Source organism: Salmo salar, chromosome ssa02 (genome assembly GCF_905237065.1).
Source record: "Salmo salar chromosome ssa02, Ssal_v3.1, whole genome shotgun sequence".
NCBI classification, from domain to species: Eukaryota; Metazoa; Chordata; class Actinopteri; order Salmoniformes; family Salmonidae; genus Salmo; species Salmo salar.
The window spans coordinates 89937328-89960220 of NC_059443.1; the positions used below are offsets into that span (position 1 = coordinate 89937328).

The 22893-nt window shown below is 40.8% G+C and overlaps 1 pseudogene; it reads right to left on the reverse strand.

Moving 5' to 3' along the window:
• Positions 1 to 22893, reverse strand: part of LOC106590577 (zinc finger protein 850-like) — a 76785-nt pseudogene that overhangs the window by 49961 nt on the left and 3931 nt on the right.

A 22893-nucleotide genomic window follows, 5' to 3' on the forward strand; every position in this document is an offset into this window, starting at 1 on the left:
CCTCTAGTTGTTGTTTCTTCTTGTAATCCTGATAATAATGCAGATATCTCACCTCTAGTTGTTGTTTCTTCTTGTAATCCTGATAATAATGCAGATATCTCACCTCTAGTTGTTGTTTCTTCTTGTAATCCTGATAATAATGCAGATATCTCACCTCTAGTTGTTGTTTCTTCTTGTAATCCTGATAATAATGCAGATATCTCACCTCTAGTTGTTGTTTCTTCTTGTAATCCTGATAATAATGCAGATATCTCACCTGAAGTTGTTGTTTCTTCTTGTAATCCTGATAATAATGCAGATATCTCACCTGAAGTTGTTGTTTCTTCTTGTAATCCTGATAATAATGCAGATATCTCACCTCCAGTTGTTGTTTCTTCTTGTAATCCTGATAATAATGCAGATATCTCACCTCCAGTTGTTGTTTCTTCTTGTAATCCTGATAATAATGCAGATATCTCACCTCTAGTTGTTGTTTCTTCTTGTAATCCTGATAATAATGCAGATATCTCACCTCTAGTTGTTGTTTCTTCTTGTAATCCTGATAATAATGCAGATATCTCACCTCTAGTTGTTGTTTCTTCTTGTAATCCTGATAATAATGCAGATATCTCACCTCTAGTTGTTGTTTCTTCTTGTAATCCTGATAATAATGCAGATATCTCACCTCTAGTTGTTGTTTCTTCTTGTAATCCTGATAATAATGCAGATATCTCACCTCTAGTTGTTGTTTCTTCTTGTAATCCTGATAATAATGCAGATATCTCACCTCTAGTTGTTGTTTCTTCTTGTAATCCTGATAATAATGCAGATATCTCACCTCTAGTTGTTGTTTCTTCTTGTAATCCTGATAATAATGCAGATATCTCACCTGAAGTTGTTGTTTCTTCTTGTAATCCTGATAATAATGCAGATATCTCACCTCTAGTTGTTTCTTCTTGTAATCCTGATAATAATGCAGATATCTCACCTCTAGTTGTTTCTTCTTGTAATCCTGATAATAATGCAGATATTTCACCTCTAGTTGTTGTTTCTTCTTGTAATCCTGATAATAATGCAGATATCTCACCTCTAGTTGTTGTTTCTTCATGTAATCCTGATAATAATGCAGATATCTCACCTCTAGTTGTTGTTTCTTCTTGTAATCCTGATAATAATGCAGATATCTCACCTCTAGTTGTTGTTTCTTCTTGTAATCCTGATAATAATGCAGATATCTCACCTCTAGTTGTTGTTTCTTCTTGTAATCCTGATAATAATGCAGATATCTCACCTGAAGTTGTTGTTTCTTCTTGTAATCCTGATAATAATTAGGATCATACCTCTCTCTTCCAACTTCATATCCAACCTAATCAGGCTTAACCCAGGTGTTCATACTGAAACTAATCAGGATTAACCCAGGTGTTCATACTGAACCTAATCAGGATTAACCCAGGTGTTCATAACTTCACCTAACAACAACATAGACCTAGGATTATAAATAATTTAATATTTCAGGTGAAACATGGAGACTAAAATGTCTGTGATGACATTTCATAACCTGATCACCAGATCATTTTGTTAATAATCCCACTAGGCTACTCTGTAATGTGTTGTCATTCTAAATGTCCTGAATAAAGGAAAATAGCTCTGTGTGTTGTACAATAGCCTATCCATCAAGGAACAGTTCTCTACACATTATGAGCTAAGTATCTCTGTGTCCAAACAGACTAACGAGACCCTACAGTACATCAACCAGACAATAGCACATTATAAACATGAATTTGTTAGGGATGTTGGATCCAACATGGAGCACGGCATAACTGTCTTTACCAGAGTAATGAATGAAAAAGCACTTTGGTTGTTGTTGCATGTCGTGATGTTTGTCATGTGACTGTCATTCAGAAAATGATTTCCTGGATCAGCTGATGATAGTTGAACATGTGACTGTAACTAAACAGCTACAGTATTAAGTATTATGTGTAATTATTGAAGAACCGCATTAATGACAGTATCCATTTGGGTGAACCCCAAAAGGTTCTTTGAGGAACCATGATAAGGGGTTCTTCAAAGAACTTATAGGGGTTCCCACAAAATGTTCTTCAAATAACTTTTAGGGGTTCCCCCACAGTTTCAATTTGAAGAACCCCTACAGGATACTCCAGGAACCTTTACTTTTTAGAGCGTATATTGATAAAAGTCACCTGGTACGAGAGACATTTACATAGTTACCTTGGCTCACTCTAACTTTATGGAAAAAAGTTTATTCAATAAATCCAGCAACTCCTCTCATACTGGGAAGAACCTCCCCAGGCCTTAAGGGCAGTTTTATTTCAATTGTAGTACCTGGATGGAGAAAATCCAATTAGCGTTTTATAGTTACATCATTAGAGTAACCTAACCTAATGTGGACACACTCCCATCAGTTTCAGACTTTGTAGACTGTTTAATAATGCTTAAACCTCATCTTTATCAAATGATCCATTAAAGATACCAACTCAAAACCTACGTTCGTCTACATATGGGTTGTTTAAATTGTATCTAATTATTTTCCCAGTATTACTTCATCAAATCTCTAGTAATCATTATACACACATACAATTCATCATATTTTCATATATTCACAGAATCCATATAAAACGTAAGAAATTCTCAGGTACTCACAACAACCATTCCATTTGCTTTTTCAAGGACTCTCCACAGCTACGAAGCAGCTCTCCAAACATACTCCCAGCAGAACCAAAAATAAACTTTTGTTTCCCGGACAATGACCGGATCGTCAACGGTTCTCTAACCTCCCAGAGACCACGGCAAAATCAAGCCTCCCAGGAACTATAGACCTTCTGCTGCTTTCTAACATATCATCCCGCTTATTATCCACATTACAATCATCTGATTAAGCATATTTCTATATGTTACTATCCAGACGACAGATTAAGACTCATTTCCAGTCACACAACTCTCATATCACAGTCACACAACTCTCATACCACAGTCACACAACTCTAATATCACAGTCACACAACTCTCATATCACAGTCACACAACTCTCATACCACAGTCACACAACTCTCATACCACAGTCACACAACTCTCATATCAGTCACACAACTCTCATACCACAGTCACACAAATCTCATACCACAGTCACACAACTCTCATATCACAGTCACAACTCTCATATCACAGTCACACAACTCTCATACCACAGTCACACAACTCTCATATCACAGTCACAACTCTCATATCACAGTCACACAACTCTCATACCACAGTCACACAATGCTATTCTCAAACAAACCTAATCAATTAGTTGTTTTTCAACAATATTTTAACCTGCAGGAACATTTTCACATTTCTATCTCATGGTTAGTTCCTAGGATAATGTAACTCATACATGTACATCTTTCAATACTTCTAAAATGGGGTCCAGGTTTAAAACAATTACAGGTGCACCTTACACTATATCATAAATGGTCTTAACTAGTAAACACAGATTCTAGTTTTCATCCAGTTCACACAGATAGCTGCCTCAGATTCTACTGACTGGGCCCTGTTTACACCTCCACACAGGAATACACACTCAGAGCCTACGAGGCGTTTCTAAAAACTCAGCTTTGTGTGTTTCTCACCTCTTTCTTTAAAAAAAAAAAACTAGGTTTGAGTTGTGGTATCCACTCAGATCAAAGGTGGGTCCATCTGCTCCGTTCCTGAAGTGTCTTCTCCCTGAGATCCCATGTTTGAGGGATCCCTTGTACACCATTTACCCAGGTCAGCGGTCACCAAGTCAAGATTCACATCCCCATCGCCAAATGTGGTGGTTAATTTCTTTAATATCAATTGAGGAGACAAACTTATCACACAAGTCAGAGTTATTCTTAAACTAAATCTTTATTCACTTATCTGCTGTAAAAACAGTACTCTTTGTGTAGAGACCAGGGTCTGGCCCTGGGGTCATCTCTCCCTGGTCCCATATAGAACAGAAACATTAACTCATGCTCTGGAATGCGGTCTCTTTAGGTTTTATCACCCAAAAGACATTGTAAATCTCCTGTCAGTGTTTTCTCCCAGAGGCCCATCCTCAGTAGAACACAGACACTATAGTTCTAAGAACCCTCTATTCTGTTAATAAAACAACCATTTGATGCAATAAAAGTATTATAACATAATGTTGCAATTTTGCTCTGTGTCCACTGAAAGTTGACTAGTAACAACAACTGGGATCTAAAAGACACCCACCATGAGACCCACTAAATCTGCCCAAGAAGAGGCAAACAAAAGAAAAACCCACACCAAACTTAAAGACAGGAAGCAAACCAAAACGAGCTACACGTGCTAAAGTCCAACTTCAAAACATAAATATTATTATAATCAACTACAATGCTTCACCTTCAACAATATAAACATGGTGTCTACTGGCTGTAAACAATTAAAAACAAGAAAAAAAAAACTAGTAAAACTCACTAGCTTCTAGAACTCCCGTCTTAATACTGACTAGCTTCTAGAACTCCCGTCTTAATACTGACTAGCTTCTAGAACTCCCGTCTTAATACTGACTAGCTTCTAGAACTCCCGTCTTAATACTGACTAGCTTCTAGAACTCTCGTCCCCTTGGAACGAGCCCAAACAAAACTAATCTCCAATACGGAAAAACATGCAGTCAAAATAAATGGCAACGCACTAGCTAAATGCAAAACACAAAACTTTGACTGCCCAGCCTTGAGACAATCAGCAACCAAGTTGTCCTTACCACAGACATGTCTGATTTCAAGAGGAAACTCCTGCAATATCCGTAGTAACTTTCCACCTCACAGCTTCTCTCTCTTTTCAGGGTTCACTAGATAGGCATGTTGTTGGAACGGGGCCCAGTCCCCAATGTCATGCTCTAGTACATTTGGGTTGGCACATCTGAGAATGAACCCTGATATTCTAAAAGCAGGGCAACAATGTCAATATAATTGTACCAAAAAATTGTCAGTTGGTTACATAAATAATAATCATTACTAAATGTTACATGAAATGTAAATATGAAATATTTGATTGCATAGTCCTATTTTCAACGTCTTTTCAATTACATTTTGTTAGGTGGGATATCCCCAATGTCAAAACATGTCCAAATCTAAACATAAAATGTGCTATATACACAAACATCTGCCACAATAATCATATTACTAAAACAGGCTCCTTATAAACTGCACAAGCACCAAAAACCCTGTTGTTTTGACAAGTAGCAATAAATCAATGATATCCATTAGGGAGGAAATCAGGTTGTACATGCTGTTGAAACTAACACAACAAAACAAAACACATGGAAATGGGAGATATATTTTACCTCACTGGTTAGAGGACAACCTGAAGAAGACAGTCAGCTACATTTTGGAGTGATGCATTTAAATGTAGGGGTCGCTAAACAAAGGAACGCAACACTAATTTGTCATCACTCATCGATATCATGTTGAAATCAATTGTGCCGAGAGGAGGAAGATGAAGTTGCACATCCTGTTAAAACTAACAGCTCCAAAACCACACGGAATTTGGGAATAATGTGTACATCACTGGTTAGAGGACAATTTGTAGAAAACAGCTCGCTACATTTTGAAGTGTTGCATTTTGATTCAAGTGGGTCACCAACATGGTAAATGTAACACAACTCTTTTTGTGTTAGTCACTTTTTGTTAAATCACATAAATAGTACTCATCCATTTCAGAGCCTTGATTTTCCCCGAGGCTAATATCCATATCATGCTGAAATCAATAGAACAGGGGACAAACGTTCAGGGTTCTACATTGTGACATCCTTAAAATACTCCTACTACAATGTTAAAACATTCTACATTGTGACATTAATTCATTGATATCATGAAACAACTCCTTCATGTATTTTCTGATGTTTCCTCAGAGATCTTTTATCAGAGTATCTCTTGTCACATTGATCACAGCTATGAGGTTTCTCTCCTGTGTGTGTTCTCTGGTGTATAGTCAGATGGCTAAATGTAACAAAACTCTTCCCACATTGACCACAGCTATAATGTTTCTCTTCTGTGTGTATTCTCTGGTGTTGAGTCAGATGGCTAGATCGACCAAAACTCTTCCCACATTGACAACAGGTATAAGGTTTCTCTCCTGTGTGTGTTCTCTGGTGAACAGTCAGAGAGCCAGATGTAGTACATCTCTTCCCACATTGATCACAGCTGTAGGGTTTCTCTCCTATGTGTGTTCTCTGGTGCACTGTCAGCTGGCCAGATTGACGAAAACTCTTCCCACATTGACCACAGCTATAAGGTTTCTCTCCTGTGTGTGTTCTCTGGTGTAGAGTCAGATAGCTAGATCGAGAAAAACTCTTCCCACATTGACCACAGGTATAAGGTTTCTCTCCTGTGTGTGTACTCTGGTGTTGAGTCAGATCTCCAGATTGACCAAAACTCTTCCCATATTGACCACAGCTATAAGGTTTCTCTCCTGTGTGTGTTCTCTGGTGTAGAGTCCGAGCACTAGATGCCGCAAAACTCTTCCCACATTGACCACAGCTATAAGGTTTCTCTCCTGTGTGTGTTCTCTGGTGTACAGTCAGAGAGCCAGATGTAGTACATCTCTTCCCACATTGATCACAGCTGTAGGGTTTCTCTCCTGTGTGTGTTCTCTGGTGCACTGTCAGCTGGCCAGATTGACGAAAACTCTTCCCACATTGACCACAGCTATAAGGTTTCTCTCCTGTGTGTGTTCTCTGGTGTAGAGTCAGATAGCTAGATGCAGCAAAACTCTTCCCACATTGACCACAACTATAACATTTCTCTCCTGTGTGTGTTCTCTGGTGTAGAGTCAGATAGCTAGATGTAGCAAAACTCTTGCCACATTCATCACAGCTATACGGTTTCTCTCCTGTGTGTGTTCTCTGATGAATTTTAATGCCTGCTGATGAGGTGAATCTCTTCCCACAGTCAGAGCAGCGGTGAGTTCTCTTCCCTGTGGATCTCTGCTGGTGTTTATTGAGGTGTTCTGATCTGGAGAGACTCTTCTCTGCCTCTTCAGCATCACGAGGTTGTTGAGGCTCCACAGAGGACACACGATAGTCCCATATCTCTCCTGTGTGAACAACAAAGTCAGACAGATGATATAAAAGCCCACAACAGCAGAAATCCACTGTAAAAGGAGATGCCAACAGCGTAGCCATGATGTTGTACAACAATTGACGTCTGTAATGAATGTTACAATTATTTATTCATTTCCAGGTTGCTTATGAGTGCATTTCACACTACTTTGGATTATAATTGTAAGGCTCATTTGAATGTCCTGCTTAATATAATGTTTGCTACAGTATTAAGAATTATGTGTAATTATTGAAGAACCACATTAATGACAGTATCCATTTGGGTGTCAATAAAGTCAATATTTTTTTATTTCATTTTTTTTATTTCACCTTTATTTAACCAGGTAGGCTAGTTGAGAACATGTTCTCATTTACAACTGCGACCTGGCCAAGATAAAGGAGGGGTGGATCAAGGAATCACCCGCAGCAAGAGCAACATTGTTGGTATATACAGAGAAAAGAGTCGGTCCGAGAATTGAACCCTGTGGTAGCTCCATAGAGACTGCCAGAGGTCCGGACAACAGGCCCTCCGATTTGACACACTGAACTCTGTCTGAGAAGTAGTTGGTGAACCAGGCGAGTCAGTCATTTGAGAAACCAAGGCTATTTGAGTCTGCCGATAAGAATACGGTGATTGACAGTCGAAAGCCTTGGCCAGGTTGATGAAGACGGCTGCACAGTACTGTCTTTTATCGATGGCGTTTATGATACAGTGAGGGAAAAAAGTATTTGATCCCCTGCTGATTTGGTACGTTTGCCCACTGACAAAGAAATGATCAGCCTATAATATTAATGGTAGGTTTATTTGAACAGTGAGAGATAGAATAACAAAAAAATCCAGCAAGGGAGCAAATACTTATTTTCATCATATGACAAGGGTAACAGATGTCCATCCGCTTCCCCCAAAGCAATCCTGTGATCTCCTCCCGTCCACTCAGCACATTCCACAGCCACTCTGTCTTTCTACAGATCTCACTCCTTTATATACTCTGCGTCTGATCTATCATGTCTTTAATATCTCAATGTTCAAAGTTTAGCCCGAATCCAACAATAGTCATAAAGTTACACTCCCTTTCAGCCGGTCAACTTCGGTACAACATACTATGGGGAAAATACAATCATTCCCCATGCCGACCCAAACGGATACTAAATGAAACGGCCCCTGGCAGACCACCCAGACCTGACCCCGCAAGATGCGTCAGTTTTGTCAATTTATTCATTGTCTTTTCTTTGAAACACTCCTGTCAATGTTGAGTAAAGACACACACCTAATTACGAAGGACGTAGGAGTAGTCTACCTGGCCTGTGTGCAAATGTAGGCCTATAAAATGTGCCCATTTGGGGATGTCTTCTCAAATACAATTTTCTTCACCTCAAACAGCAAGTAAACAAAGTCTAATCAAAATCAATTGCGAATGACAATAGTTCCTCAAAGTATTTTCGTAAACATTTCCAGCTCTCGCCCTTTCGATAACCACTCGGCATGAAAGGGAAAAATGTAATGCTCTGATCCTGTGGAAATGTCATAAAATACCTGATTACTTCTTATCCTTTGCACAAATAGCCGACAGCTGTGTCTGTCCAGAACTCACTAACGTGGAAAACCGAGGGCCCAGAATTTCGCTAATCTATCACAAGTTTTGGAGGATCCAGTTGATCTTTTGTGTCAGTGTATTTATGTATTATAAGGATATTCTACCTGCAGATGCAAATGTTTGCGTTTATTAGCTATTTTTACATTATTTTTGGCAATGGAATAAAAGTTACTTTAGATTTGTATAATTTTCATTTAAAATGTAGATAGAATGAGTAATCAGACAATAACATTAGAGATCTATTACGAATAAATAATCCCAAATTCACATAACCCAACTGGCACCAACTTGTTGATGACATATATGCTAGGTTCACAATAAAGAGGAAGGTTGTCCGAGCTCGTTAGTTTTGCGGCGGCAAATGGGACCGTTAGGGACTTTTCTCGGGCCGGCGGCCCCCAGTTAATGGATGCTGGCCCTTGTCAGGCATGATGACGCGGAGCGGCAGGCCGGCGTCAGGTTAACAGTGGTGACTGGCCCTACAGTCAGGCTGCAGTGACGACTCGGCCCTTAGTTATATGATGACGGGCTCTATCAGGTTATAGAATGACTGGCTCCCCCAGCTGAGGCTATAGTGGATGACTGGCTCCCTAGTCAGGTTAACATGACGACTGGCCTCCTGCAGTGAGGTTATAGTGATGACTGGCCCCTCTAGTCAGGTTATAGTGTGAGATCATCTCCCCCAGTCAGGCCTAGCTTAACGCCTCAGGCTCATTGCAGATGTTCACGCCTCAATGTTGGCATCAGCCCTTCAGTTGCATAACCTTTTCACCTTGCTAAAACAGCACTTCAGCTTGTGTTTCTTGCGCACTGTAAATAACTTGTTTCTAAGACACCCGAGTCAGCAGGAGAATTTCTGGTTTAGTATAGAAAGAACAACCTCTGTTGTTGAAGATGGATCTATCTCCTAGGTCAAACAATAGTATCATACTCCCCAGAATAACAAGGTCACTTTCAGCCAATGCCCCCAGTGCTTCAAAGCGTCCAACAATAAACAATAACACGCACGACTGGCCCTCTGTCAGCAAACTCAACAACCAGTCCCCAGCGCACATTAATAATGCGCCTCTGTTGCATGCCAAGGTGTTTCCCATATCAAACAGAGCATATATATCATCCCTCAGTTAAAATAAGATATCACTTCAAAAACAATCACTTGTTGGTATATAAGACGTCGCCCCATTGTAGCGTCCAGCTCCCATTCAGCAAGATTGTCTCTAATAAAGCATGGTATATACTTCTGTCCCTAGAAGCCAAAATAAAGACATTGTTCCTCTATGTGGATAACACCCTTCCAACAAGACTCCTAAACAAAACAACCATTGTTGTAACGCCCCAGCATGGTAAAACAGCAGATGTCCCAGCTGCGGCATTTGCTTCCTTGAGTCCACTGCGTTAATATTGCCTCAGCCAGCAGGAAACAGCCACCTCTTGTTGTTAAAAGAATGCCCAACTCACAGTAAGACGACTGCCCCCCCAGTCAGGTATAGGAAGACTGCAGTAGGATAGCGAATCAATCAGCTATAGTGCCACTGGCTCCCCATCGATCAGTTGACCCGACATTCCAGTCAGGTGGCAGTGACAACTCGCGTCAGGTTATGGTATGACTGGCTCCCTCTAGTCAGGTTATAGTGACGACTGGCTCCCTCTAGTCAGGTTATAGTGATGACTGGCTCCCTCTAGTCAGGTTATAGTGATGACTGGCTCCCTCTAGTCAGGTTATAGTGATGACTGGCTCCCTCTAGTCAGGTTATAGTGATGACTGGCTCCCTCTAGTCAGGTTATAGTGATGACTGGCTCCCTCTAGTCAGGTTATAGTGACGACTGGCTCCCTCTAGTCAGGTTATAGTGACGACTGGCTCCCCTCTAGTCAGGTTATAGTGACGACTGGCTCCCTCTAGTCAGGTTATAGTGATGACTGGCTCCCTCTAGTCAGGTTATAGTGATGACTGGCTCCCTCTGGTCAGGTTATAGTGATGACTGGCTCCCTCTGGTCAGGTTATAGTGATGACTGGCTCCCTCTAGTCAGGTTATAGTGATGACTGGCTCCCTCTAGTCAGGTTATAGTGATGACTGGCTCCCTCTAGTCAGGTTATAGTGATGACTGGCTCCCTCTAGTCAGGTTATAGTGATGACTGGCTCCCTCTGGTCAGGTTATAGTGATGACTGGCTCCCTCTAGTCAGGTTATAGTGATGACTGGCTCCCTCTAGTCAGGTTATAGTGATGACTGGCTCCCTCTAGTCAGGTTATAGTGATGACTGGCTCCCTCTAGTCAGGTTATAGTGATGACTGGCTCCCTCTAGTCAGGTTATAGTGATGACTGGCTCCCTCTAGTCAGGTTATAGTGACGACTGGCTCCCTCTAGTCAGGTTATAGTGACGACTGGCTCCCTCTAGTCAGGTTATAGTGACGACTGGCTCCCTCTAGTCAGGTTATAGTGACGACTGGCTCCCTCTAGTCAGGTTATAGTGACGACTGGCTCCCTCTAGTCAGGTTATAGTGACGACTGGCTCCCTCTAGTCAGGTTATAGTGATGACTGGCTCCCTCTAGTCAGGTTATAGTGATGACTGGCTCCCTCTAGTCAGGTTATAGTGATGACTGGCTCCCTCTAGTCAGGTTATAGTGACGACTGGCTCCCTCTAGTCAGGTTATAGTGACGACTGGCTCCCTCTAGTCAGGTTATAGTGACGACTGGCTCCCTCTAGTCAGGTTATAGTGACGACTGGCTCCCTCTAGTCAGGTTATAGTGATGACTGGCTCCCTCTAGTCAGGTTATAGTGACGACTGGCTCCCTCCAGTCAGGTTATAGTGACGACTGGCTCCCTCTAGTCAGGTTATAGTGACGACTGGCTCCCTCTAGTCAGGTTATAGTGACGACTGGCTCCCTCTAGTCAGGTTATAGTGACGACTGGCTCCCTCTAGTCAGGTTATAGTGATGACTGGCTCCCTCTAGTCAGGTTATAGTGATGACTGGCTCCCTCTAGTCAGGTTATAGTGATGACTGGCTCCCTCTAGTCAGGTTATAGTGACGACTGGCTCCCTCTAGTCAGGTTATAGTGATTGGGTCCCTCTAGTCAGGTTATAGTGACGACTGGCTCCCTCTAGTCAGGTTATAGTGACGACTGGCTCCCTCTAGTCAGGTTATAGTGATGACTGGCTCCCTCTAGTCAGGTTATAGTGATGACTGGCTCCCTCTAGTCAGGTTATAGTGATGACTGGCTCCCTCTAGTCAGGTTATAGTGACGACTGGCTCCCTCTAGTCAGGTTATAGTGATTGGGTCCCTCTAGTCAGGTTATAGTGACGACTGGCTCCCTCTAGTCAGGTTATAGTGACGACTGGCTCCCTCTAGTCAGGTTATAGTGATGACTGGCTCCCTCTAGTCAGGCTATAGTGATGACTGGCTCCCTCTAGTCAGGTTATAGTGACGACTGGCTCCCTCTAGTCAGGTTATAGTGATGACTGGCTCCCTCTAGTCAGGTTATAGTGATGACTGGCTCCCTCTAGTCAGGTTATAGTGATGACTGGCTCCCTCTAGTCAGGTTATGTTGATGACTGGCTCCCTCTAGTCAGGTTATAGTGATGACTGGCTCCCTCTAGTCAGGTTATAGTGATGACTGGCTCCCTCTAGTCAGGTTATAGTGACGACTGGCTCCCTCTAGTCAGGTTATAGTGATGACTGGCTCCCTCTAGTCAGGTTATAGTGTCGACTGGCTCCCTCTAGTCAGGTTATAGTGATGACTGGCTCCCTCTAGTCAGGTTATAGTGATGACTGGCTCCCTCTAGTCAGGTTATAGTGATGACTGGCTCCCTCTAGTCAGGTTATAGTGATGACTGGCTCCCTCTAGTCAGGTTATAGTGATGACTGGCTCCCTCTAGTCAGGTTATAGTGACGACTGGCTCCCTCTAGTCAGGTTATAGTGACGACTGGCTCCCTCTAGTCAGGTTATAGTGATGACTGGCTCCCTCTAGGTCAGGTTATAGTGATGACTGGCTCCCTCTAGGTCAGGTCATGTTGACGACTGGCTCCCTCTAGTCAGGTTATAGTGATGACTGGCTCCCTCTAGTCAGGTTATAGTGATGACTGGCTCCCTCTAGTCAGGTTATAGTGATGACTGGCTCCCTCTAGTCAGGTTATATTGATGACTGGCTCCCTCTAGTCAGGTTATAGTGATGACTGGCTCCCTCTAGTCAGGTTATAGTGATGACTGGCTCCCTCTAGTCAGGTTATAGTGATGACTGGCTCCCTCTAGTCAGGTTATAGTGACGACTGGCTCCCTCTAGTCAGGTTATAGTGACGACTGGCTCCCTCTAGTCAGGTTATAGTGACGACTGGCTCCCTCTAGTCAGGTTATAGTGACGACTGGCTCCCTCTAGTCAGGTTATAGTGATGACTGGCTCCCTCTAGTCAGGTTATATTGACGACTGGCTCCCTCTAGTCAGGTTATAGTGATGACTGGCTCCCTCTAGTTAGGTTATAGTGACGACTGGCTCCCTCTAGTCAGGTTATAGTGATGACTGGCTCCCTCTAGTCAGGTTATAGTGACGACTGGCTCCCTCTAGTCAGGTTATAGTGATGACTGGCTCCCTCTAGTCAGGTTATAGTGACGACTGGCTCCCTCTAGTCAGGTTATAGTGATGACTGGCTCCCTCTAGTCAGGTTATAGTGATGACTGGCTCCCTCTAGTCAGGTTATAGTGATGACTGGCTCCCTCTAGTCAGGTTATAGTGATGACTGGCTCCCTCTAGTCAGGTTATAGTGATGACTGGCTCCCTCTAGTCAGGTTATAGTGATGACTGGCTCCCTCTAGGTCAGGTTATAGTGATGACTGGCTCCCTCTAGGTCAGGTCATGTTGACGACTGGCTCCCTCTCGTCAGATTATATTGTCCTTTGAGAAGGTTTTTAAACAAAAGTTTCAAACCAATTCATGAATGTAATTGAATCTAGGTATGTCTTGCCTTTAATGTAATGGCATGAAAAATAAAATTGGCTGAATATTATACAATGACTTATCAACAGCTGTAATAATTTGCCTCCACAGGAAATCTATACGGGCAGTTATAGAATATACTATACAGCCTAGAAACCTGGTTAAACTATCATTATGACATCATGGATGAATTCTAGAATATACTATACAGCCTAGAAACCTGGTTAAACTATCATTATGACATCATGGATGAATTCTAGAATATAGTATATAGCCTAGAAACCTGGTTAAACTATCATTAAGACATCATGGATGAATTCTAGAATATACTATATAGCCTAGAAACCTGGTTAAACTATCATTATGACATCATGGATGAATTCTAGAATATACTATATATCCTAGAAACCTGGTTAAACTATCATTAAGACATCATGGATGAATTTTAGAATATACTATATAGCCTAGAAACCTGGTTAAACTATCATTATGACATCATGGATGAATTCTAGAATATACTATATAGCCTAGAAACCTGGTTAAACTATCATTATGACATCATGGATGAATTCTAGAATATACTATATATCCTAGAAACCTGGTTAAACTATCATTATGACATCATGGATGAATTCTAGAATATACTATATAGCCTAGAAACCTGGTTAAACTATCATTATGACATCATGGATGAATTCTAGAATATACTATATATCCTAGAAACCTGGTTAAACTATCATTATGACATCATGGATGAATTCTAGAATATACTATATAGCCTAGAAACCTGGTTAAACTATCATTATGACATCATGGATGAATTCTAGAATATACTATATATCCTAGAAACCTGGTTAAACTATCATTATGACATCATGGATGGCCAGTCTTTGTATTCATAGTGTAGTGAATTCAGGGGGTAGCCCTGAACTGAACTCAAACCTGGGTCCACTGACTGTCAAGCCAACACCTTATAACTGTTATGCCAAGATGTCTGAACTTCTTGACGAGGTCGCTAGGTGTTGAGTTACGGTTGCTACAATAGCTTTCTCTATGAATTTGAGTGGTTACATTTGTCCTTCCCCCATCCCTCAGCTGTTTACCAAACCAAGTCTCTGGGCTGACAATTTGTTGCTGTTTAAAAAACCCACACAACCCAGCAATCTGCAGTTCATACAATAACAAATCTGTAATTCCACCACTGTTTTGGTAATAAGATGATTATGGGGTTGGAGAAATGTAACTACAGACAGACAGACCTATGGATGCAAGGACTGACCATCCATGATATCAACATTATAGTTTTAAAAATGTTGAGGCTGTACAATGTTAATTTACATTGTTTCTAGACATTGGAGTAAAAAAAGCTTATTTGGGTTTCTGATGTGGTACAACAGTTGAACTAAGCTAGAAATAAATATTTTATAAGTCACAATATGGATGTAGCAATTGCAGATTTCCGCTTTAAGACCAAACATCAGTTCAACAACTGCAGAGTTTGTGCCTCTGTATTTAAGACAGTACTTACTAGTGTTAATCAGGGAACGGTTTCTCAAAACCATCTTATGGCTAAATTCACCGTTAGAACCATTGGACGCCTTAAGATGCGTTTGGGAAACCGGACCAAGATATCCAGTTTCCTCCTCTTCTTCCTCCTCCTTTCTCGATGTAACAGTCATCTCCCCCTCTTCCTCTTTCACTCCATAAACGGCAGCCTCCTCTTCTTTTACTGTAACATCCTCCTCTTCTTTTACTGTAACATCATCTTCCTCTTTCACTCTGAACGCATCATTTTCTTCTTTCACAGTAACGGCTTCGCCCTCTACTTCTTGTTTTACTGTGATGTCCTCTTCTTTAGCAGGAGAGTAGCTCAGTGACCGCATGGTTGGGAATGTTAGCTAGCTAGGCTAACTTAACCAGCCCGCTAGCTGACTAATAACAACAACACTGTAAATATGAAATTAAATCGGATAACTAACTAGACGACATTAGTGGGTTTAAAACACAGTGGCTAATATACACTAAAGCGTCTAAAGAGCTTTATTGGTTCGGGCTATTTTGGTTAGCAAGCTACGGAGGTGGCTGAATAACTGCTGCTACTGTTGAAAGAAGCGTTCCGTCCACTACATTATACGTCACACCAACAGCATTACCTTAAATTCCCAGACCGCCATCTGCTGACTGGAGTGGGTAACGCAGTTGAGTAAAATGTTTATTTTAATTTCAGACATAAACTTAAACGGTGGGAATCAGGGACGTCACTAGGCCTAAAATATTCATTAGCCCCCCCTAAATAAATTAATATCAGTCAATATATTTTTTCTGTGATTTATTTTTTTCGTCAACCGCATCTTAAACTTCTTACGGGCCGTCACTCGGACCGGGGGAGGCTGCTGCTGCACTAGTGACTGTAAGACTTTCTTCAGTAAAGATGGTGGACAGAAATACCAGGAGAGAGGGGTATCCCTACACAGAACTGAACTGGATCAAAGATGGTGGACAGAAATACTAGGAGAGAGGGGTACCCCTACACAGAACTGAACTGGATCAAAGATGGTGGACAGAAATACTAGGAGAGAGGGGTACCCCTACACAGAACTGAACTGGATCAAAGATGGCGGACAGAAATACTAGGAGAGAGGGGTACCCCTACACAGAACTGATCTGGATCAAAGATGGCAGACAGAAATACTAGGATGGAAGCAAATGTAAGGGATTATAACGTCATAACGAATCATGCAAAAACATGTACATTTGACAGGAATGTTAGTTAATGTAGAGACAAACGATTATGCATTTTTTTTTTATCGTAAAGTTAATTTACGAAAATTGCGATTTAGCCAGCTAGCTGACTAGCTAACATTAACATTAACCAGCTAGCTGACTAGCTAACATTAACCAGCTAGCTGACTAGCTAACATTAACCAGCTAGCTGAATAGCTAACATTAGCCAGCTAGCTGACTAGCTAACATTAACCAGCTAGCTGACTAGCTTTATGGGTGTTGTGACATGAGTATGAAATTGTCATTCTGGTTGTTTTAGGGACTCCTGAAACAACCAGCAAACCAGGCTGTCGTTTTGTGAATCAGTGGATGTATAGAATTTAGCCAGCTGAAGAATTTACTGCAAATTGAATGTACAATTGTGTAAGCCTGCCTTGCTGATATTTGCCATTCAGATAGATGAAATAACGTAGCTAGCTATGTTCTTGCTTATTGTGCAGTGGATGATTAAAATACCTGTATACCTATGGATGTGTAGCTAGCTATCTAGCCGATCTGTGTATGGACCCAAAGGTTTGGTATACATATTAGTTCAGAACCTAGCTATGAACCTCAGCTATCATAGCCAGTTGTATCAACTTCAAAACAGCCTGAATGACATTAATGAAGCCTATGGATTGAGTAGAATATAATATCATGTTGTGCCAAGGATGCAAGTCGTATATACATGTAGTTATTACCATGCATGAGATCCCCACATTGTAGCCTGTACATTTAATATATTCACTGATCATGTACTCTACCTTGGCAAATAAAGGTGCAGTTTAGGTATGAATGTCTTTGAGATTATTTTTCAGTCATATCCAATACCAGGAGTATCAAATTCCAGTCTTTGAATGACGTTGTGTCTGCATGTATGTATTACAATTATACCCTTCAACAGTGTTTACCAATCTTGGTCCTGGGACATCAATGGTTACACATTGTAACTAATAGACTAGAAACAGGATTTAACTAGTTAATTCATATATACAGAAATATCATGTTAAACAGTACACTACACTTCCTATGCATCATGTAAATACTCTAACACTGGTTCATCTCAACATCTAATGTCCTTCATCTGCATTGATCTGATAAACACAGGATAGGTGGAGTATTTCATCACATTACACCTCATTTCAACCAGTAGAGAATGTGAAATGCTTTATTGAAAAGCTCATTATCTAAGTGTTATAAATACAAGTTTATTCTGTACTTCAATGCACATCTGTTGTGCACTATAAAAACAGAGGAAGAAAGAGGAGGTGGTGAGAGAGGTGTAAAAGACAGAAAGGGAAAGAGGTAAGCACATAGGAGCAGGGAAGGCAGCACATGATTAATGAATCACAGTGCTACATAAATATTCTCTCAGTTCATCACAATTACATAATAATGTCTCTCGTCGGCCCAAAGGTTCTTAAAAGCAGGTGAGGTAGCGATGACAGGACTGGGGGTTGGCCTCCTCTCACATCAAAACATATCTGCAGACGAGAGACAGATGGAGAGAGAGAGCATGTTTAAACCTTGTGTTATTATTTTTTATTCTAACATTGTTAGTCATCAATCAGGAGGTGAAATAAAAAACTGACCTTGGATCATTAACTCTGGGACTACTGCATCTCTATCTGTATTTCAATGTAAAGCATCTCTTTAATAATACTTCTTGTGTAATATAAACTGACCTTGGATCATTAACTCTGGGACTATTGCATCTCTATCTGTATTTCAATGTAAAGCATCTCTTTAATAATACTTCTTGTGTAATATAAACTGACCTGGGATCATTAACTCTGGGACTACTGCATCTCTGTCTGTATTTCAATGTAAAGCATCTCTTTAATAATACTTCCTGTATAATATAAACTGACCTGGGATCATTAACTCTGGGACTACTGCATCTCTATCTGTATTTCAATGTAAAGCATCTCTTTAATAATACTTCCTGTATAATATAAACTGACCTGGGATCATTAACTCTGGGACTATTGCATCTCTATCTGTATTTCAATGTAAAGCATCTCTTTAATAATACTTCCTGTTGACCTGACCAAGTGACCTCTCACCTCTGATCATGCTGTGCCCTCTATGTAGCCAGTTCAGATGCATGAGGGGTTCACCGACACAGCTGATATAACCTAGAGGATTTAGGGAGAAGGGGAGAGAGGGATGAAGTGAAGGAGAGAGACTGTTATTGAGAAAATAAGGTAGTTAAAGCGACAGTGTTCAACAGGAATCTGTGTGTGGCCTCACCTGGTGTCCACACCACACTAAGTGGCTGCAGAGTACTTTATGCTGAAAAACATTAACGGACCCACAAGGACAAACAATATAGCGTAGTTAGAGAAATAATGAAGTGTCTTACTATTCTCTATGGTTGGCCCTCTTGCCTATTCTTTGAAGGTGGAAGGAGCCACAGTTATACACCTGAGCCTGTTTACTGCACAACACAATCCATCAATCAGATTGATACATGAGTGTGTAGGTGTGGGTTATAGGGTGTCTAATTGTTCTACATTTTTTCAATATGGATGATTTAAAATAGCCTGTTTTGTTTTTGTACAGATATCACACCCTTACCTAAACAGCACCCTCACCTGAGAAGTAGAAATCAAAGGGAGAGAAACTGTGAATTGAATAACTGCAGTTGACATAGCTCAGTAAATGGAAGAATACTCTTACTGCAATGTGAATGGATCTTAAAAGAGCCTTTGGTTGTGCATAGTGTAGTCTATGGTGTTGCCAGGGAACAGCACCCTCTTTGAAGAAGTAGGAGGTGAAGATCTTCTGCACACGGATTGCCTCTCTTGCTGCGTTGTTGGACCCCATCCTTGAAACATCCTGCAGAGCAGCAGACTCCTCCTCTGGCACACGGCGACGAGCTGCAGATCCCCTCCTGGTCCTCGTGTCCATCCTCATGAAGTTACGCAGGACACAGGTAGCCTTCACACACCTGAATTCCTCCAGGAGGCAGTCCCAGATGACCCTGGTCACCCAATCTCGCAGTGCCCTACACGGTAACTGTAAGCAATCGTTTTGAAGAAATCTCCAGTTACAAAGTCTCTGTAGGAATATGGAAGACAATGTAATTATTAGACTGTTACATCACCAGGTCATTGTGGATTACTAAAGTATAATATCCCTGATAACAAATCATGATAACATTGGATTGATAGATGCATGGGCACACATATGTACATGTGTAGCATATCAAGGACAGCATCACAAATGAATACATAAATACCACTTGAAGCTTGATGATGAGTTGATCATTTGAATCAGCTATGCAGTGTGAAGGCAAAAACAACAATGTGCCCCTCTTTGAGTCCCCAGGACTGAGAACCACTGCTCTTCATTGGGACCTCTTCATATGTAGACTGGCTTTCATAGAGCTCTTTATCTGAGGACAGAAAACCTCACAAGAAACAGACTTCATTATAGTCAAATTACACCACACGGAATATTATGTTACTTTTATCTCCGTCCTCACTTCTAGGGACAGGAACTACACAAAAGTACCTGCCCTATCCAGAATAGCCTCCTCTCTCACTGACAGTTGGGGCTGCTATCCTTTCACCCTCCTCCATGGCTGTTAGCTAGCTACCTACAAATGCATTTGGAGTTTGTTTTTTACAGTGATAAGTACATCAAGACAGCTAGCTAATATGAAGTTAGGTAGATGGTGATATTTCATTCATTTAGTTCGCTATCTATCTATACAGTATTTGAAGTTGTCTAGATAGCTAGCTCACTTAGCAGCTCATTTGAGTTAGCCTGCACTGTAGCTAGTTAGCTAATAATATATCGTTGTTTTTTTTACATTTTCAAAATCTATTTACTTACTTGAATAGGTTCTCCCAGCCATGTGGATAATTGGAAACAGGGCAGTAAAGTTTGTCACCAGAGCGTTTTAGAGGATATTACTATTGAACTATGTACCCATTTAATAACCAGACCTTCATACAAACTTGCTCTGCTGAATTCTTGACGGAGTCACAATGGGCGGCCTAAGAGGCATCTAGTCCATCTGCTGACTGGACGCAGTTCAGTAAAATGTACATTTTATTTTCAGACAAAAAGTTAAGTGTAGGAAGCATGAGTTTTTACTCACCAGTGTTACAACACAGTGTGGTTAAAGACTTAGTAACTGAGCTGTAGTCACGATCTGGTTCCCTATAAGTACAATGTTTTTGTTTTAAATTTACAAAATTAAAATTACAAATGTACATTTTAAATGTTTTCTTTACTCAAGTATTACAATTGTTTTTTTAGGGGTGTAGGGTGGAAGCTGTCTCCGTGTAACAGGGAATTCCTGTCCGTCGTCTTCCTGTATAGGTCTGTGCTAAAGCCACCCCCTCCCTATTAAAATGTCCAGATAACTTGTTTAAGTTAAAGTATTCTCCAACCATCGGGTAACTTGTTTCATGCTCATCAAAGGTGAGGGTGAATTTCAGATGTTCACTGCTTGTATTGACGAAGGAGTGGAATCGTTTAAGTTCCTCTGCTGTCCCCTGGAAAAGAAGGGACACGTCATCAATGAAGACTTTTTCAGAGCCTGATAAGGTGCTAGAATGGATTGTTAGGGCTGACAATCACATTCTTCTCTAACAACCCCACATACAGATTGGCATAATTAGATGCTATTTTTTAAACTACAATGACCATAATGCACTGCGTGCCTACTTGTCTTGTCTGTGTTTCTTTTACACCTGCTATGTAAAAGAGACAGAAGAATGCACAATGGTCAATGCTATCTGGGATCCTTGGGACATCCCTACCCTAAACCCTAACCCCTACCTTAACCATTTTAAATGTCAACTTCAATGGGCTAGGGACGTCCCAAGGATGTATCTCTACCTGAAAATACATGATCTAAGTGATTGATAGTTGATATTCAGCAGCCATAAAGCCTTATTTACTTTAATTAACTACTAAAATAGTGATTTTGTCAGACAGCATAGACAGCAGCTCTACACTTTATCAACTGACTGATCCATTCATCCTTCCATCCCTCCTCAGCCTTCCTCTCCTCTGAAGACCCAGTGAGGATGGAGCTCAGTCAGAGAGCTGTTGAGGGACTGGTTAGGAAGAACACTTCTACAGCCAGAGAGGTGAGAGGTCACACATGGTTTAGATGGTAAATATTTATGTCCCCCTTAGCGGTTCATCACGTCAGCTAAAGGGAATATGTTCCATCATCCATGTTTATTTACATTAGTGCAAATTGTCCACTGATATTGGAGTAATTTCTCACCCCTTTTGGCTGAACGAAAGTTAATTTCCCCTCAGACACACACATATGTTCTTTGATATTATGAAGGTGATTTGTGTCAAATGTACTTTTCCCCACTCATTCACCCCATCTCTTTACATTCAGTGGCCTGACTGGATCCAGACTATGTCAAAGGCCCATCCTGGTTGATCTGAACCTAATGCAGCTTGGAGTGATCAGATGACAGAAGTCACATTTAGGTGCCAGGTGTAACTGAGGCCATAGATGCTCCATATCCATTACTTTGAGTGTTTTATATAATATGACTAAATGTGTTTCTGTGTTGCAGGGGCTGTCAGGAAATGGATCGGCAAGGTCACAGAACATGACATAAGCAGAGCTGTGGGAGACCACCTCAAGCCCCTGGTAGAGCCGGGGGTGGTGTTTACCACTCCACCACGCCTTCAGCAGGCTGGAAAAGTGGGATTGATCTGGTTGATCCATTTGTTTGTTTTGGTTTCCAGTAATTGAATCCTTTTGATGTATTGTTAAATTCAACAAATTTCATTTTCAACAAATGAACTGGGTTGGTTGAAAAGTGATACTAAACGTACATACCATGCACTATTTTGACATAGTTGAAGAAATACTGAATTTATACCGTTTTTCATACCAAGATATGTGTTGCTTTTGCACATATTTGTTGATTGGTCATTGGTCATTGGGTTAATTTGTTCCAAGGGGACGAGAGTTCTAGAAGCTAGTGCATTTTAGGATAGAAATTATAAGCAAACTTGTCCAACAAAAATATAGGATATATTTGTTGTCTTAAGGGGAAGGTGTTAGAGGCTTTGGTTTTTCCAATTATGTTTTGAGGTTGGACGTTAGCGCGTCTAGCTCGTTAGCACGTAGGACGCACTGATTGACGTCACCTCCTTAGTCAATGTGTTACACCTGTGCTGGCTTGTCCATCTCGTTATGGTTGAATATTGCATCCAATTGTAACACATACTGACTAACCAGGCGACACCAATCCAACCTCAAAACATAAATGGAAAAACCAAAAGCCTGTAACACCTTCCCCCTTAAGACAACAAATATATCCTATATTTTTGTTGGACAAGTTTGCTCACCACCAACAGAAAACAACTTCCATTTCACATTATAATCAACTACAATGCTTCACCTTCTACAATATAAACATGGTGTCTACTGGCTGTCAACAATTAAAAACAAGAAAAAACACGTATTTCTAAATAATAATATACAATAGTTTTATTTTCTCTCCTTTTTCTTTCTATAGAATCCTAAAACTCACTAGCTTTTAG